We start from the raw sequence: 10,574 nt of genomic DNA, 5'->3' as shown, positions 1-10,574 counted from the left end.
CTCTTAGGGATATTGGGTGCAGTCGAACTGTAGTGGATTCTACTTTGGTAGACTCAGAGGAAGTTGCCAGAGCTACTCTGATGCCCACTAAGTTGGCTGACGGCCCACTCCGTATGTTCCCAGTAATACCTGTAAATCTTACTTTAAATGGTACAGCAGTCAGGATTCCAGTGAGCATTCAGAGAAACGTCCCGGGAAAGGTCTTGTTAGGTAATGATCTCAGAGCTTTAGGGCTCGTAGGAGACACTGCCGAAAGACCCAACACACGGTCTCAAGCACGGGCAGCATTGGCCAAGACCAATACGCCGCCCCAGCCGAAGGGGAAACCCAAGGCGAAAGGAGTCAACAAGTCAAGACGAGGGAAAGAGAATATTCCCCCGAGCTCGCCTACCACTGCGGTGGAGGAAGTTGGTCAATCGCCCGGGCCTGACGAGGAGGTGGCGATGCCTGAAGTATTTGACCCCAACGACCATCCTGAACTAAAAGACTTGTTAGTTGAAGGAGGTCCTGATAGGGACGAATTCAGTAAAGGCCAACGTGATTGCCCATCTCTGGAAGGCCTAAGGAGACAGGCCTGCTCCCAGCTTGAGGGTGAACCTCCTGGGATGCATAGGATTTATTGGGAAGGTGGACTCCTGTATAGTGAGCCCACAGAGTCTACAGAAGGAGACCATAGGAGGTTGGTGGTTCCCCTTGCTGTTAGGCCCTTCCTCCTGCAGTTGGCGCATGAAGTGCTCCTTGCTGGTCACCTTGGTATTAAGAGGACCAAGCAAAGGTTATCCATGCACTTCTACTGGCCCAAGATGGGGGTGCAAGTAGAAAGTCACTGCAGGAGTTGTGCCTCCTGCCAGTTATCTGGTAAGGTTGGCTCGACAATCCAAGCTCCGTTGGTACCGCTCCCAGTTGTGGGGGTACCATTTGAAAGGGTAGGGATCGACATCGTTGGTCCCCTTGACCCGCAAACATCCTCGGGCAATAGGTTTATCCTGGTGCTGGTCGACCATGCAAACAGATATCCTGAGGCCATCCCATTGAAAACTGTAACTGCCAAGTCAGTTGCAAAAGCTTTACTTGGCATATTTACTAGGGTTGGCTTCCCTAAAGAAGTTGTGTCAGATCGTGGCAGCAACTTTATGTCGAAGTATATGCAGGCTATGTGGAAAGAATGTGGGGTCACCTACAAGTTCTCTTCTGCATACCACCCCCAGACCAATGGTCTGGTGGAACGTTTCAACAGAACGTTAAAAAGCATGATTGGGGCTCTGGAGAAGCTTCAGAGAAGACAATGGGATCTTCTTTTACCATGCTTACTGTTTGCCTACCGAGAGGTACCACAGGAGGGTGTTGGCTTCAGCCCCTTCAAACTTCTGTTTGGTCATCCTGTACGGGGACCCTTAGCCATAGTCAAAGAGGGATGGGAGATGCCCACTCCCCCTGTTATTACCAACGTAGTTGATTATGTGCTAGGGCTCAGAAAACGGATGGTACTTCTCATGGGCTTGGCTAGTGATAAATTGAAGGCAGTACAAGCGCTGGTGAAACATTGGTACGACCAGAAAGCTTCCCTCATCAACTTTACACCTGGTCAGCAAGTCCTGATCATGAATCCCATAAGGCCTTGAGCTTTACAGGACAAATGGTCAGGCCCTTACACAGTGGTGGAGCCCCTGGGTGAGGTTAACTATTTAGTGGACCTTGGAAGGCCTGGACAGGCTCCAAAAGTGTTTCACGTGAATAGGCTGAAGGCTTTCGTCCCAAGAGTCGAAATCGCAGCACTGTTACTGGCTTCAGATGTTGAGGAAGAGGAGTCTGAACCTTTCCCCGACCTGTTCCAAAGCGGTCCTTCAGATAGCTCCTTTGAGGGTGTCCGAGTGGCCCCTCACCTGACTTCTGATCAGCAGGCTGAGGTGAAAAGTTTGCTTAGGCAGTTTTCCCCCCTGTTTTCACAGTCGCCTGGTTTGACACCTTGGTGCAAACATAACATAGACACAGGAGACAGTGTACCTACCAAAAGTAGGGGATACAGGATGTCAGACAAAGTACGGTCTTATATTAAGACCGAGGTCAACAAGATGTTAGACCTTGGGGTGATTGAACCCTCTAGTAGTCTTTGGTCCAGCCCTGTGGTTTTCGTTCCAAAGGCAGGCACTTCTGAATTGAGGTTCTGCGTGGATTACAGGGCTCTGAATGCTGTCACCAAGACAGATGCACACCCCTTGCCTCGAACAGATGAGCTGGTGGATACTTTGGGTGCCTCCAAGTACCTCAGCACGTTTGACCTCACTGCTGGCTATTGGCAAATAGCTTTAGCAGAACATGCCAAGGAGAAGACAGCGTTTTCTACTCCAGACGGCCTTTACCAATTCCGGGTAATGCCGTTCGGGTTGAAGAATGCACCTGCCACTTTCCAGAGGCTTGTGCATCATGTTTTGAATGGGTTGGACGAATTCTGTCTTGCATATCTGGACGATATAGCAGTTTTCAGTGCCACCTGGGAAGACCATGTGAAACACCTCGGGATTGTGCTCCAGGCTCTTCAGAAAGTACACTTGACCATAAAGGCTAGTAAACGCCAGATTGGACAAGGCTCAGTGTTTTACCTTGGACATGAAGTAGGTGGAGGGAGGATACAGCCTCTACCCAGTAAAGTACAAGCAGTACAAGACTGGCCTACCCCCACTACACAAACCCAAGTGAGAGCCTTCTTAGGACTCACGGGGTATTACCGCAATTTTGTGGCAGACTATGGCACCATAGCTGCCCCTCTGACTGCCCTCACAACTCTGAAGAAACCCAAGAAGGTAACTTGGACCGACGAGTGTGAGAAGGCCTTCAATGGCTTAAAAGACTCCTTGTGCCAGGCCCCTGTCCTCAGGGCCCCTGATTATCAAAGACCTTTTATCGTGCAGACGGACGCCTCTGACACTGTGATAGGAGCTGTACTATTGCAAGTAGATGAGAAGGGTAAGGAACACCCTATTGGTTTTATTAGTCGCCAGTTTAAGGACAGAGAGCTCAGATGGTCCACGGTAGAGAAAGAATGTTTCTCTGTTGTGTGGGCCCTAAGGAAGCTGAGGCCCTACCTCTATGGGACCCACTTCACTGTGCAAACTGACCATAAGCCCTTAAAGTGGCTAATAAACATGAAGGGGGAGAATCCAAAGTTGCTTAGGTGGTCCATAAGTCTACAAGGCTTCGACTTCACTATTGAGCATAGGCCAGGTGTCCAACATAGCAATGCTGATGGGTTGTGCAGAATGTTTAACCGACCTGAACAAGAGACTCATCCAGGGGTGGAATAGTTCCCCCTGTCCATAGTCTGGGAGGGGCGAGTGTTAGGAAAGATTTCGTAATTGTAGGTAATTTTCCTTCCATGTGGCAACCCCTAAACTTTTTGCTGTTGTTTTTCACCTTGTTCTCGACTTTGCCCGAGAAGTACAGCCTTCTGCCGCACTCCTCTGGGCTTTCGCTCCTTTCTTACGGGGAAACTGTCATGCCCTTAAGACAGTCAGTACCAGGAAACGCTGGTTTCCGTTGTTTCTTGTATCATGTTGCGGCTTTCGTGCAACATGACACAAGAGGGCACTGTAAGCTAAGTTACTGCTCTCTTGGGTCTCTAGCCTTCTACAGGCCCTAGATACTCTTTCAGGATTGTAACTGATCGGTGCAAGTGATTCACGGACGGGAATGGTGGCAGCGATCGTTTCTTGTGTTTTGAGCTCCTTTTGGCGTTCTAAGCGCGTTTCTCGCGCTTAACCCAAAATGGTGGCCTAGATCCCAAAATGGCCAGACCACGAGGCTCCTTTGTCCTGTCCGCTGACCGTCTTGCTCCCTTCACCTTCCCCAGGTCGAGCCGACCTGGGGCCTTCCTTATTTGGGCATGTGCTTTCCCGCGAAACACAGATGCTTTCGCAGGCTTCTACATGTCTTGTGTGTGCCTCCAGGATGTGGGCTGGGATGTCTGGTCCCAATACACATCCTGGGTGCCAGAGAGTCTAGGGTGGTGTGAATGCCTGGGACCACCGTGGTCCGTGATAGGTCCACGAATGGTGTGAGTGTTGATGAGCGGATCTCCCATTGGGTCCCCTCCGTTTTGGCGCGAAGGGAACCGTGGATAAGAGGGGGCTGGAAACACCACTACCATGTCGATCTCCTGAGTTCTCACGAACGAAGGAATACAGGAGCCAAGTATCCTGCAACCAAGAGGCTGAACCGAGGAATCGCTGGTGACCCGCTGAAGGACTGCTCCTCTGCACTGCTGTCGCCTTGTGAAACCCTTTTCACCTTTGATCGAACCAGAAGGCCTGTACTGGTACTTCGACCCTTGGAATAGCGGGGACAGCTATTCTCGGCATCTTCACCATCTCCTGCTAGTAAGCCTTCGGAAGCGTCTCTGGGCCATCCAGCAGACTGACCAGCCTACACAGGAGTCTTGCTCTGTAACCGCCGCCAGGTTGTGTAGTATATCGAGTCCTTGTCACTCTCACATGATTCGTACACTTGGCGTTCCCAGGTCTGAAGTGAGTAGTGTACATTTGGCTCAGATACACACCGCCGCTCCGTTGCCCTGCTGTGGTAACAAACTGTGCGGGTTCCTTCGTTTGGGACGTCTTTTACTCAACTCTGCTGCTGCAGACTAAACACGATGACGAGACGTCCCCTGCTCTTCTGAACCTGCCAGCGACTGAAACTGATGCGGAGAAGCCTGGGTCTGCTTGCATCGTGGACCGGTGAGTAGCATAGCTAGGAACTGGTCGCCCTCCTGCAGGAGCCCATAGCTTTTCCCCGCTGTGTCAAAACAGCACGCCTTTCCGTACTCGCGCTCTGCTTCTGCCCACAGTGGAGGCTGCGCTTGAGTCGCGGAACACTGTTCTTCTTCGTTTGTGCACTAAACTGAACTGCCTGATCTCCCTCGAAGAGACTCCCCTTTTGCCCGTTGGCACCAGCGTGTGCAGGTACTTTTGAGCACAAGGCTCCACTCTTCGTAGGGCTCGGACTTCCTTTTAGTTAGGTGCCTCTGAAGGCGGACTGGGTCTAAGCATTATTTCGCACTGCCTGTTTTCCTTCCCTTTTAGGTGGACTACACATTTCGTGCATCTAACGCTTGAGACTTGTTTGTATTTGTATATATATTGTATTGGTATGGTATGTGTTGGTTTACTAGAGTTGTATTGTGATTTCTCGCTACGGTCATTGTTTTAAAGGCCTTGGAATAAATGTGTATATATTTTTAATATAGCACCTGTTTGGAGTAGTTTGTAAGTGTCCTTGCTTTGTGTGCTCATTGCGGGCTTTCAGTCACCCTCACCTCTCTTGAGACCTAGTCTTGACCGCCGCGATCGCTACCTTGATTGGTCTGGCTTGTCCAGAGGTTACCCTGTTCCAAGAAATTAGGTTGGCCATCTGAACTTCTGCGCCACCAGGACAGAGTTCAGAAATCCGTCTTAACAATATCCAACTCCTTCCCGTTCCAAACCTGAGACCCTTCCTATAGCATGAGATGTGATATCCAACTCCTTCCCATCCCAATCCTGAGACATTTCCGATTGCAGAGATGTGATATCTCAATGCTTATACCAAACCTGAGACTCTTCCTATAACATGAGATGTGATATCCAACTCCTTCCCGTTCCAAACCTGAGACCCTTCCTATAGCATGAGATGTGATATCCAACTCCTTCCCATTCCAATCCTGAGACCCTTCCGATGGCATGAGATGTGATATCTCAATGCTTCTAATACCAAACCTGAGATCCTTCCTATAACATGTGATGTGATATCCAAATTCTTCCCCTTCCAAACCTGAGACCCTCCCTTTAGCATGAGATGTGATATCCAACTCCTTCCCATTCCAATCCTGAGACCCTTATGATAGCATGAGATGTGATATCTCAATGCCTCTAATACCAAACCTGAGATCCTTCCTATAACATGAGATGTGATATCCAAATCCTTCCCCTTCCAAACCTGAGACCCTCCCTTTAGCATGAGATGTGATATCCAACTCCTTCCCATTCCAATCCTGAGACCCTTCTGATAGCATGAGATGTGATATCTCAATGCCTCTAATACCAAACCTGATATCCTACCTCTAACATGAAATGTGATATCCAACTCCTTCCCTTTCCAAACCTGAGACCCTGTCTATAGCATGAGATGTGATATCCAAGTCCTTCCCATTCCAATCCTGAGACCCTTCCTATGGCATGAGATGTCATATACAACTCCTTCCCATTCCAATCCTGAGACCCTTCCTATAGCATGTGATGTGATATCTCAATGCTTATACCAAACCTGAGACCCTTCCTATAGCTTGAGATGTGATATCCAACTCCTTCCCATTCCAATCCTGAGACCCTTCCTATAGTATGAGATGTGATATCTCAATACTTCTAATACCAAACCTGAGATCCTTCCGATAACATGAGATGTGATATCCAAATCCTTCCCCTTCCAAACCTGAGACCCTCCCTTTAGCATGAGATGTGATATCCAACTCCTTCCCATTCCAATCCTGAGACCCTTCTGATAGCATGAGATGTGATATCTCAATGCTTCTAATACCAAACCTGAGATCCTTCCGATAGCATGAGATGTGATATCTCAATGCTTCTAATACCAAACCTGAGCTCCTTCTTATAACATGAGATGTGATATGCAAATCCTTCCCCTTCCAAACCTGAGACCCTCCCTTTAGCATGAGATGTGATATCCAACTCCTTCCCATTCCAATCCTGAGACCCTTCTGATAGCATGAGATGTGATATCTCAATGCCTCTAATACCAAACCTGAGATCCTACCTCTAACATGAAATGTGATATCCAACTCTTTCCCCTTCCAAACCTGAGAGCCTTCCTATAGCATGAGATGTGATATCCAACTCCTTCCCGTTCCAAACCTGAGACCCTTCCTATAGCATGAGATGTGATATCCAACTCATTCCCATCCCAATCCTGAGACATTTCCGATTGCAGAGATGTGATATCTAAATGCTTATACCAAACCTGAGACTCTTCCTATAACATGAGATGTGATATCCAACTCCTTCCCGTTCCAAACCTGAGACCCTTCCTATAGCATGAGATGTGATATCCAACTCCTTTCCATTCCAATCCTGAGACCCTTCCGATAGCATGAGATGTGATATCTCAATGCTTCTAATACCAAACCTGAGATCCTTCCTATAACATGTGATGTGATATCCAAATTCTTCCCCTTCCAAACCTGAGACCCTCCCTTTAGCATGAGATGTGATATCCAACTCCTTCCCATTCCAATCCTGAGACCCTTATGATAGCATGAGATGTGATATCTCAATGCCTCTAATACCAAACCTGAGATCCTTCCTATAACATGAGATGTGATATCCAAATCCTTCCCCTTCCAAACCTGGGACTCTCCCTTTAGCATGAGATGTGATATCCAACTCCTTCCCATTCCAATCCTGAGACCCTTCTGATAGCATGAGATGTGATATCTCAATGCCTCTAATACCAAACCTGATATCCTACCTCTAACATGAAATGTGATATCCAACTCCTTCCCTTTCCAAACCTGAGACCCTGCCTATAGCATGTGATGTGATATCCAAGTCCTTCCCATTCCAATCCTGAGACCCTTCCTATAGCATGTGATGTGATATCTCAATGCTTATACCAAACCTGAGACCCTTCCTATGGCATGAGATGTCATATACAACACCTTCCCATTCCAATCCTGAGACCCTTCCTATAGCATGTGATGTGATATCTCAATGCTTATACCAAACCTGAGACCCTTCCTATAGCTTGAGATGTGATATCCAACTCCTTCCCATTCCAATCCTGAGACCCTTCCTATAGCATGAGATGTGATATCTCAATACTTCTAATACCAAACCTGAGATCCTTCCGATAACATGAGATGTGATATCCAAATCCTTCCCCTTCCAAACCTGAGACCCTCCCTTTAGCATGAGATGTGATATCCAACTCCTTCCCATTCCAATCCTGAGACCCTTCTGATAGCATGAGATGTGATATCTCAATGCTTCTAATACCAAACCTGAGATCCTTCCGATAGCATGAGATGTGTTATCTCAATGCTTCTAATACCAAACCTGAGCTCCTTCTTATAACATGAGATGTGATATCCAAATCCTTCCCCTTCCAAACCTGAGACCCTCCCTTTAGCATGAAATGTGATATCCAACTCATTCCCATTCCAATCCTGAGACCCTTCTGATAGCATGAGATGTGATATCTCAATGCCTCTAATACCAAACCTGAGATCCTACCTCTAACATGAAATGTGATATCCAACTCTTTCCCCTTCCAAACCTGAGAACCTTCCTATAGCATGAGATGTGATATCCAAGTCCTTCCCATTCCAATCCTGAGACCCTTCCTATAACATGAGATGTGATATCCAACTCCTTCCCATTCCAACCTGAGACCCTTTCTATAGCATGAGATGGGATATCCAACTCCTTCCAAATCCAATCCTGATACCCTTCCGATAGCATGAGATGTGATATCCCAATGCTTATACCAAACCTGAGACCCATACTATGGCATGAGATGTGATATCAAACTCCTTCCCATTCCAATCCTGAGACCCTTCCTATAGCTTGAGATGTGATATCCAACTCCTTCCCATTCTAATTCTGAGACCCTTCCTATACCATGAGACTTGATATCTCAATGCTTCTAATACCAAACCCGAGACCCGCCCTATAACATGAGATGTGATATCCAAATCCTTCCCCTTCCAAACCTTAGACCCTTCCTTTATCATGAGATGTGATATCCAACTCCTTCCCATTCCAATCCTGAGACCCTTCCGATATCATGAGATGTGATATCTCAATGCTTCTAATATCAAACTTGAGACCCTCCCTATAGCATGAGATGTGATATCCAAGTCCTTCCCATTCCAATCCTGAGACCCTTCCTATAGCATGAGATGTGATGTCTCAATGCTTCTAATACCAAACCTGAGACCCTTCCTATAACATGAGATGGGAATATCCAACTCCTTCCCATTCCAATCCTGAGACCCTTCCGATAGCAGAGATGTGATATCTCAATGCTTATACCAAACCTGAGATCCTTCCTATAACATGAGATGTGATATCCAACTCCTTCCCATTCCAATCCTGAGACACTTCCTATAGCATGAGATGTGATATCTCACTGCTTATACCAAACCTGAGACCCATCCTATAGCATGAGATGTGATATCCAACTCCTTCCCATCCAATCCTGAGACCCTTCCTATAGCATGAGATGTGATATCTCAATGCTTCTAATATCAAACGTGAGATCCTCCCTATAGCATGAGATGTGATATCCAAGTCCTTCCCATTCCAATCCTGAGACACTTCCTATAGCATGAGATGTGATATCTCAATGCTTCTAATACCAAACCTGAGACTCTTCCTATAACATGAGATGGGATATCCAACTCCTTCCCATTCCAATCCTGAGACCTTTCCGATAGCAGAGATGTGATATCTCAATGCTTATACCAAACCTGAGACCCTTCCTACGGCATGAGATGTCATATACAACTCCTTCCCATTCCAATCCTGAGACCCTTCCTATAGCATGAGATGTGATATCTCAATGCTTATAGCAAACCAGAGACCCTTCCTATAGCATGAGATGTGATATCCAACTCCTTCCCATTCCAATCCTGAGACCCTTCCTATAGCATGAGATGTGATCTCTCAATGCTTCTAATACCAAACCTGAGATCCTTCATATAACATGAGATGTGATATCCAACTCCTTCCCATTCCAATCCTGAGACCCTTATGATAGCATGAGATGTGATATCTCAATGCCTCTTATACCAAACCTGAGATCCTTCCGATAGCATGAGATGTGAAATCTCAATGCTTCTAATACCAAACCTGAGATCCTTCCTATAATATGAGATGTGATTTCCAAATCCTTCCCCTTCCAAACCTGAGACCCTGCCTTTATCATGAAATGTGATATCCAACTCCTTCCCATTCCAATCCTGAGACCCTTCTGATAGCATGAGATGTGATATCTCAATGCCTCTAATACCAAACCTGAGATCCTACCTCTAACATGAAATGTGATATCCATCTCCTTCCCTTTCCAAACCTGAGACCCTGCCTATAGCATGAGATGTGATATCCAAGTCCTTCCTATTCCAATCCTGAGACCCTTCCTATAGCATGTGATGTGATATCTCAATGCTTATACCAAACCTGAGACCCTTCCTATGGCATGAGATGTCATATACAACTCCTTCCCATTCCAACCCTGAGACCCTTCCTATAGCATGAGATGTGATATCTCAATGCATATACCAAACCTGAGACCCTTCCGATAGCATGAGATGTGATATCCAACTTCTTCCCATTCCAATCCTGAGACCCTTCCTATAGCATGAGATGTGATATCTCAATGCTTATACCAAACCTGAGACCCTTCCTATAGCTTGAGATGTGATATCCAACTCCTTCCCATTCCAATCCTGAGACCCTTCCTATAGCATGAGATGTGATATCTCAAGGCCTCTAATACCAAACCTGAGATCCTTCCTCTAACATGAAATG

Source organism: Ambystoma mexicanum, unplaced genomic scaffold (genome assembly GCF_040938575.1).
Source record: "Ambystoma mexicanum isolate Mex_15411 unplaced genomic scaffold, UKY_AmexF1_1 Mex_scaf5, whole genome shotgun sequence".
NCBI classification, from domain to species: Eukaryota; Metazoa; Chordata; class Amphibia; order Caudata; family Ambystomatidae; genus Ambystoma; species Ambystoma mexicanum.
Note: the sequence above shows the minus strand (reverse complement) of the source record.